The sequence below is a fragment of the Arachis ipaensis genome, chromosome B06, assembly GCF_000816755.2.
Source record: "Arachis ipaensis cultivar K30076 chromosome B06, Araip1.1, whole genome shotgun sequence".
NCBI lineage: Eukaryota > Viridiplantae > Streptophyta > Magnoliopsida > Fabales > Fabaceae > Arachis > Arachis ipaensis.
In genome coordinates, this window is record NC_029790.2 from 113495485 (window position 1) to 113504397 (window position 8913).

Here is an 8913-nt window from a genome sequence, read left to right on the forward strand (position 1 = left end):
ACTTTACTATGAGTTTGTGTATTTTTCTGTGATTTCAGGTATTTTCTGGCTGAAATTGAAGGACTTGAGCAAAAATCAGATTCAGAGGTTGAAGAAGGACTGCTGATGCTGTTGGATTCTGACCTCCCTGCACTCAAAGTGGATTTTCTGGAGCTACAGAACTCAAAATGGCGCGCTTTCAATTGCGTTTGAAAGTAGACATCTAGGGCTTTCCAGCAATATATAATACTCCATACTTTGGCCGAGTTTAGATGATGCAAAAGGGCATTGAACGCCAGTTTTATGCTGCAGTCTGTAAACCCTAGTAACTAGTTTAGTATAAATAGAACTTTTTACTATTGTATTTTGATCATCTTATGATTTTTAGTTCATCTTTAGATCATATTGATCACGTTTGGGGGCTGGCCATTCGGCCATGCCTGAACCTTTCACTTATGTATTTTTCAACGGTAGAGTTTCTACACTCCATAGATTAAGGTGTGGAGCTCTGATGTTCCTCATGAATTAATGCAAAGTACTACTGTTTTTTATTCAATTCAACTTATTCCGCTTCTAAGATATTCATTCGTACTCCAACATGAATGTGATGAGCGTGACAATCATCATCATTCCCCCACGAACGCGTGCCTGACAACCACTTCCGTTCCACCTTAGATTGGATGATTATCTCTTGGATCTCTTAATTAGAATCTTCGTGGTATAAGCTAGATTGATGGCGGCATTCATGAGAGTCCGGAAAGTCTAAACCTTGTATGTGGTATTCCGAGTACTTGCTGGTTAGTTGTATCGAAGTTGTGACAATTTATGAATTAAGATTAGAGCACCAAGTTTTTGGCGCCGTTGCCGGGGATTGTTTTGAGTTTGGACAACTGACGGTTCATCTTGTTGCTCAGATTATGTAACTTTCTTTTCGTTTTCTTTTCAAAAAAAAATTAAAAAAATTTTTAAAAATTTTTTTATATTTTTCTTCAGAATTTTTAAGAATAAATTCTAGTGTTTCATGAAGCACATTGAAGCCTGGCTGGCTGTAAAGCCATGTCTAAATTCTTTTGGACTGAGGCTTCCAAACCATCAGCATAGAGGCAAGTTAATTTGATAACTAAGGAGCAGTATATCTGATTTACATGCTGAAGCTTGGCTGGCCATTGGCCATGTCTAGTGTTTTGGACTGGAGCTTTCATTGAAAGCTTGGCTGGCTAGTGAGCCATGTCTAATTCCTGGACCGAAGCTTTAGACTCAGAGTGCAAGATTCCTGGAATTCATATTAAAAATTTTGGAATTCTTATTTTTCTTTTTCAAATAATTTTCGAAAAATACCAAAAAAAATTATAAAATCATAAAATCAAAAATATTTTTTTTTGTGTTTCTTGTTTGAGTCTTGAGTCAATTTTAAGTTTAGTGTCAATTGCATGTTTTAATTTTTGCATAAAATTTTCGAAAAATTCATGCATTCATAGTGTTCTTCATGGTCTTCAAGTTGTTCTTGGTAAGTCTTCTTGTTTGATCTTTAAATTTTCTTGTTTTGTGTCTTTTCTTGTTTTTCATATGCATTTTTCGTTTGTTAGAGTCCAAGCATGAAAAATTTTTAAGTTTGGTGTCTTGCATGTTTTCTTTGCATATAAAAATTTTCAAAAATATGTTCTTGATGTTCATCATGATCTTCAAGGTGTTCTTGGTGTTCATCTTGACATTCATAACATTCTTGCATGCATTCATTGTTTTGATTTAAAATTTTCATGCATTGAGTCTTTTTCATGTTTTTCTCTTTCATCATTAAAAATTCAAAAATCAAAAAAATATCTTTCCTTTTTTCTCTCATAAATTTCGAAAATTTGGATTGACTTTTTCAAAAAATTTTAAAATTTAATTGTTTCTTATGAGTCAAATCAAATTTTCAATTTAAAATTCTTATCTTTTTCAAAATCTTTTTCAAAAATCAAATCTTTTTTTATTTTTTTATTTATTTTTGAAAATTTTAAAAATATTTTTCAAAAATCTTTTTCTTAATTTTATATCATATTTTCGAAAATATCATCAACAATTAATGTTTTGATTCAAAAATTTCAAGTTTGTTACTTGCTTGTTAAGAAAAATTCAAACTTTAAGTTCTAGAATCATATCTTGTGATTTCTTGTGAATCAAGTCATTAATTGTGATTTTAAAAATCAAATCTTTTTCAAAACTAATTTCAATCATATCTTTTCAAAAATATCTTTTTATCTTATCTTTTTCAAATATATTTTCTAAACTTCCTATCTTCTTATCTTTTAAAATTTGATTTTCAAAATTTGTTTCAACTAACTAATTAACTTTTTGTTTGTTTCTTATCTTTTTCAAAACCACCTAACTAACTATCCATCTCTAATTTTCGAAAATACCTCCCTCTTTTTCAAAAATTCTTTTTAAATAATTAATTGTTTAAATTTTAATTTTAATTTCAATTCTCCTTTAATTTTCAAAAATCATTAACTCTTTTTCAAAATTTAATTTTCGAAATTCTCTCTCTCACCCTCTTCTATTTATTTATTCATCTGCTAACACTTCTCTTCACCCAAAATTCGAACCCCTTCTTCTCCTCTGAGTTCGAATTCTTCTCTTCTACATTCTTATTCTTCTTTTCTTCTACTCACACAAGGAAACCTCTATACTGTGGTAAAGAGGATCCCCGGTATCTTTAGTCCTCTTCTTTTTCACATGAGCAGGAGCAAGGACAAGAACATTCTTGTTGAAGTAGATCCAGAACCTGAAAGGACTCTGAAAAGGAAACTAAGAGAAGCTAAAATACAACAATCCAGAGACAACCTTACAGGAATTTTCGAACAAGAAAAGGATATGGCAGCCGAAAATAATAATAATGCAAGAGGATGCTTGGTGACTTTACTGCACCTAATTCCAATTTACATGGAAGAAGCATCTCCATCCCTACCATTGGAGCAAACAATTTTGAGCTTAAAGAAGAAGCTTATGATCCTGAGAACCCTGCAATAGCAGAGGTAAATTATATGGGTGAACCCTATGGAAACACTTATAATCCCTCATGGAGAAATCACCCAAATCTCTCATGGAAGGATCAACAAAAGCCTCAACAAGGCTTTAATAGTGGTGGAAGAAACAGGTTTAATAATAGTAAACCTTTTCCATCATCCACTCAGCAACAAACAGAGAACTCTGAACAAAATACCTCTAATTTAGCAAACTTAGTCTCTGATCTATCTAAGGCCACTCTGAGTTTCATGAATGAAACAAGGTCCTCCATTAGGAATTTGGAGGCACAAGTGGGCCAGCTGAGTAAGAAGATCACTGAAACCCCTCATAGTGCTCTCCCAAGTAATACAGAAGAAAATCCAAAAGGAGAGTGCAAGGCCATTGATATAACCATCATGGCCGAATCCAAGGAGGAAGGGGAGGACGTGAATCCCAGTGAGGAAGACCTCCTGGGATGTCCAGTGATCAACAAGGAGTTTCCCTATGAGGAACCAAAGGAATCTAAGGCTCATCTAGAGACCATAGAGATTCCATTGAACCTCCTTAAGCCCTTCATGAGTTCTGATGAGTATTCTTCTTCTGAAGAGAATGAAGATGTTACTGAAGAGCAAGTTGCCAAGTTCCTTGGTGCAATCATGAAGCTGAATGCCAATTTATTTGGTAATGATACTTGGGGAGATGAACCTCCCTTGTTCACCAATGAACTAAATGCATTGAATCAACTGAGATTGCCTCAGAAGAAACAGGATCCTGGAAAGTTCCTAATACCTTGCACCATAGGTACCATGACCTTTGAGAAGGCTCTATGTGACCTTGGGTCAGGGATAAACCTCATGCCACTCTCTGTAATGGAAAAATTGGAAATCTTTGAGGTACAAGCTGCTAGAATCTCATTAGAGATGGCAGACAATTCCAGAAAATAGGCTTATGGACAAGTAGAGGACATGTTAGTAAAGGTTGAAGGCCTTTACCTCCCTGCTGATTTCATAATCCTAGATACTGGGAAGGATGAGGATGAATCCATCATCCTTGGAAGACCCTTCCTAGCCACAGCAAGAGCTGTGATAGATGTTAACAGAGGTGAATTAGTCCTTCAATTGAATGGGGACTCCCTTGTGTTTACAACTCAAGGTTATCCTTCTGTAAACATGGAAAAGAGGCACAGTAAGCTTCTCCCACTGCAGAGTTAACCAGAACCCCCACAGTCAAACTCTAAGTTTGATGTTGGGAACTAGGAAGTCTCAACAATGCTCTGAACATCTGTGAGGCTCCATGAGAGCCCACTGTCAAGCTATTGACATTAAAGAAGCGCTTGTTAGAAGGCAACCCAATTTTTATTTATCTAATTTTATTTTTATTTTTATTGTTATTTCATATTTTATTAGGTTTATGATCATGTGGAGTCACAAAATAAATATAAAAATTGAAAATGGAATCAAAAACAGCAGAAGAAAAATCACACCCTGGATGAGGATCTTACTGGCGTTTAAACGCCAGTAAGGAGCATCTGGCGTTGAACGCCAGAAATGCACAGTGAGAAAAGCTGGCGCTGAACGCCAGAAACAAGCATAGAACTGGCGTTCAACGCCAGAAATATGCTGCATCTGGGCGCTGAACGCCCAGAACAAGCATCAATCCGACGTTTAAACGCCAGAATTACATGCAAAGGCATTTTACATGCCTAATGGGTGCAGGGATGCAAACCTTTGACACCCCAGGATCTGTGGACCCCACAGGATCAACTCAGCATCTGTGGACCCCACAGGATCTCCACCTACCACCACTCACTCTCTTCCCTCTTCTCAATGTTCATCATCTCTTTCCAATAAACACTCTTCCCCAAAACTCTTCACCAATCACCTCAATCTCTCTTCCCTATCACCACTTCACCACTCACATCCATCCACTCTTCCCCATAAACCTACCTCATAAACTCCACATACCTTCAAAATTCAAAATCAATTTCCCACCCAAAACCACCCCATATGGCCGAACCTTAAACCCCCCTCCCCTCCCTATATAAAGCCCTCCATTCTTCCTCATTTTTACACAACACAACCCTCTCTTCCCCTTCTTGGCCGAATACACCTCTCCCTCCTCTCCTCCATATTTTCTTCCTCTTCTTCATCTATTCTTTCTTCTCTTGCTCGAGGGCGAGCAATATTCTAAGTTTGGTGTGGTAAAAGCATAAGCTTTTTGTTTTTCCATTACCATTGATGGCACCCAAGACCGGAGAATCCTCTAGAAAAGGAAAAGGGAAGACAAAACCTTCCACCTCCGAGTCATGGGAGATGAAAAGATTCATCTCCAAAGCTCATCAAGACCACTTCTATGATGTTGTGGCCAAGAAGAAGGTGATCCCTGAGGTCCCTTTCAAGCTCAAGAGAAATGAGTATCCGGAGATCCGACATGAAATCCAAAGAAGAGGTTGGGAAGTTCTAACAAACCCCATCCAACAAGTCGGCATCCTAATGGTTCAAGAGTTCTATGCCAATGCATGGATCACTAAGAACCATGATCAAAGTAAGAACCCGAATCCAAAGAATTATATTACAATGGTTCGGGGGAAATACCTAGATTTTAGTCCGGAAAATGTGAGGTTGGCATTCAACTTGCCTATGATGCAAGGAGATGCACGCCCCTACACTAGAAGGGTCAACTTTGATCAAAGTTTGGACCAAGTCCTCATGGACATATGTGTGGAAGGAGCTCAATGGAAGATTGACTCAAAAGGCAAACCGGTTCAACTTAGAAGACTGGACCTTAAGCCTGTGGCTAGAGGATGGTTGGAGTTCATCCAACGCTCCATCATCCCCACTAGCAACCGATCTGAAGTTACTGTGGATCGGGCCATCATGATCCATAGCATCATGATTGGAGAGGAAGTAGAAGTTCATGAAGTCATCTCCCTTGAACTCTACAAAATAGCCGAAAAGTCCTCTCACTTGGCAAGGCTAGCTTTTCCTCATCTTATTTGCCATCTATGTTACTCAGCTGGAGCTTTCATAGAAGGAGACATTCCCATTGAGGAAGAGAAGCCCATCACTAAGAAAAGGATGGAGCAAACAAGAGAGCCCACTCATGGAGCTCAAGAAACGCATGAGGAAGCTCACCATCAAGGAATCCCTGAGATACCTCAAGGGATGCACTTTCCTCCACAGAATTTTTGGGAGCAAATCAACACCTCCCTAGGAGAATTAAGATCCAACATGGGACAATTAAGGGTGAAACATCAAGAGCACTCCATCATCCTTCATGAAATTAGAGAAGATCAAAAAGCTATGAGGGAGGAGCAACAAAGACAAGGAAGAGACATAGAAGAGCTGAAGGACATCATTGGTTCCTCAAGAAGGAAACGCCACCATCACTAAGGTGGACTCATTCCTTGTTCTTAAATTTTCTATTTTTCGTTTTCTTTATGTTAAGTGTTTATCCATGTTTGTGTCTTATTACATGATCATTAGTATTTAGTAACTATGTCTTAAAGTTATGAATGTCCTATGAATCCATCACCTCTCTTAAATGAAAAATGTTTTAATTCAAAAGAACAAGAAGTACATGAGTTTCGAATTTATCCTTGAACTTAGTTTAATTATATTGATGTGGTGACAATGCTTCTTGTTTTCTGAATGAATGATTGAACAGTGCATATGTCTTTTGAAGTTGTTGTTTAAGAATGTTAAATATGTTGGCTCTTGAAAGAATGATGACAAGGAGACATGTTATTTGATAATCTGAAAAATCATAAAAATGATTCTTGAAGCAAGAAAAAGCAGCAAAGAACAAAGCTTGCAGAAAAAAAAAAGAAAAAAATAGCGAAAAAAAAAGAGAGTAAAAGCAAGCAGAAAAAGCCAAAAGCTCTTAAAACCAAAAGGCAAGAGCAAAAAGCCAATAGCCCTTAAAACCAAAAGGCAAGAGCAAAAAGCCAATAGCCCTTAAAACCAAAAGGCAAGGGTAAATAAAAAAGGTCCCAAGGCTTTGAGCATCAGTGGATAAGAGGGCCTAAAGGAATAAAATCCTGGCCTAAGCAGCTAAACCAAGCTGTCCCTAACCATGTGCTTGTGGCGTGAAGGTGTCAAGTGAAAACTTGAGACTGAGCAGTTAAAGTCAAGGTCCAAAGCAAAAACAGAGTGTGCTTAAGAACCCTGGACACCTCTAATTGGGGACTTTAGCAAAGCTGAGTCACAATCTGAAAAGGTTCACCCAATTATGTGTCTATGGTATTTATGTATCCGGTGGTAATACTGGAAAACAAAGTGCTTAGGGCCACGGCCAAGACTCATAAAGTAGCTGTGTTCAAGAATCATCATACTGAACTAGGAGAATCAATAACACTATCTGAACTCTGAGTTCCTATAGATGCCAATCATTCTGAACCTCAATGGATAAAGTGAGATGCCAAAACTATTCAAGAGGCAAAAAGCTACAAGTCTCGCTCATCTTATTGGAGCTATGTTTCATTGATAGTTTGGAATTTATAGTATATTCTCTTCTTTTGATCCTTTTTTATTTTCAGTTACTTGGGGACAAGCAACAATTTAAGTTTGGTGTTGTGATGAGCGGATAATTTATACGCTTTTTGGCATTATTTTTAGCATGTTTTTAGTAGATTCTAGTTACTTTTAGGGATGTTTTCATTAGTTTTTATGTTAAATTCACATTTCTGGACTTTAGTATGAGTTTGTGTATTTTTCTGTGATTTCAGGTATTTTCTGGCCTTTATTTTCTATTTATTTATTATTTATTTTTGAAAACTCCATAACTATTTGATATCCGCCTGACTGAGATTTACAAGGTGACCATAGCTTGCTTCATACCAACAATCTCCATGGGATCGACCCTTACTCACGTAAGGTTTTATTACTTGGACGATCCAGTGCACTTGCTGGTTAGTTATATCGAAGTTGTGACAATTTATGAATTAAGATTAGAGCACAAAGTTTTTGGAGCCATTACCAGGGATTGTTCGAGTAAGAATTTCGCCCAGGGATCACAATTTCATGCACCACCCCTGAACTTTACTTATTACCCAAAATACCCGAAAACTTATACAAATTATACCTCGATATTTATATACAAACACAATATTACCCTTCAAAAATAAAATGTAATTACTAATCTTTCTTTTATACCAAAACCGAAACTCTTAACCCTTTCCTTTCAAAATATTACTTGTATTTTAATCTGTTTTTGAGTTTTTCATTTACTGATTTTTCAGAACTTTTAGTTTAATCTCTCAGCCATCAAATCTAATCAATTTTAATCAATAATCCTTATTCACAACAGCCCCAAAATTATGAAAATAACCCCAACTGGGCTGTTCTTCATGGCCGAACCATAATTCACAAGCAACAACAATAATTCAACAAAATTTCAACATAAAACTCAACCAAACTCAAAACAATAATCAATCAATCCAACATTTACTTATAAATTTTATATTTAATTATTATAAAATTATCAAATCCTACCTCCATATGAAATCAAAACAACGGAAGCTCTGGATAAGCTTTCTGACTAAGCGGCTGAAGAAAAAAATGTCAGAAATCGTCTGTGCCTCCTAGAATTCTAATTGGCCGAACTCAAGAAGAAAAAGAGTTACATCACCGTCAATTTCTACCGGACAAAAGTAAAGCCAATATGTAAAAAAGAAGGATACAAACACTTTTATCGAATTAGATTTTTTATTGGAGTTATAGATCACAAAAAATCAAAGCCAAAAAATTTATGTTTCCATGAAGTTCACGCTCTCTCTCTCACTCGGTTCCTCTCTTTCTTTCTCTTATTTTCTTATGCGGTGATGAAAGAAACTGAATGAGGCAAAGATTTATTTTATTAAAGCTATGTCATGTTAATATGTATATATATATATATATAGATTATACACAAGCCATGTTGCTTTCTTTGTTTTTGTTTCCCATAATGGCT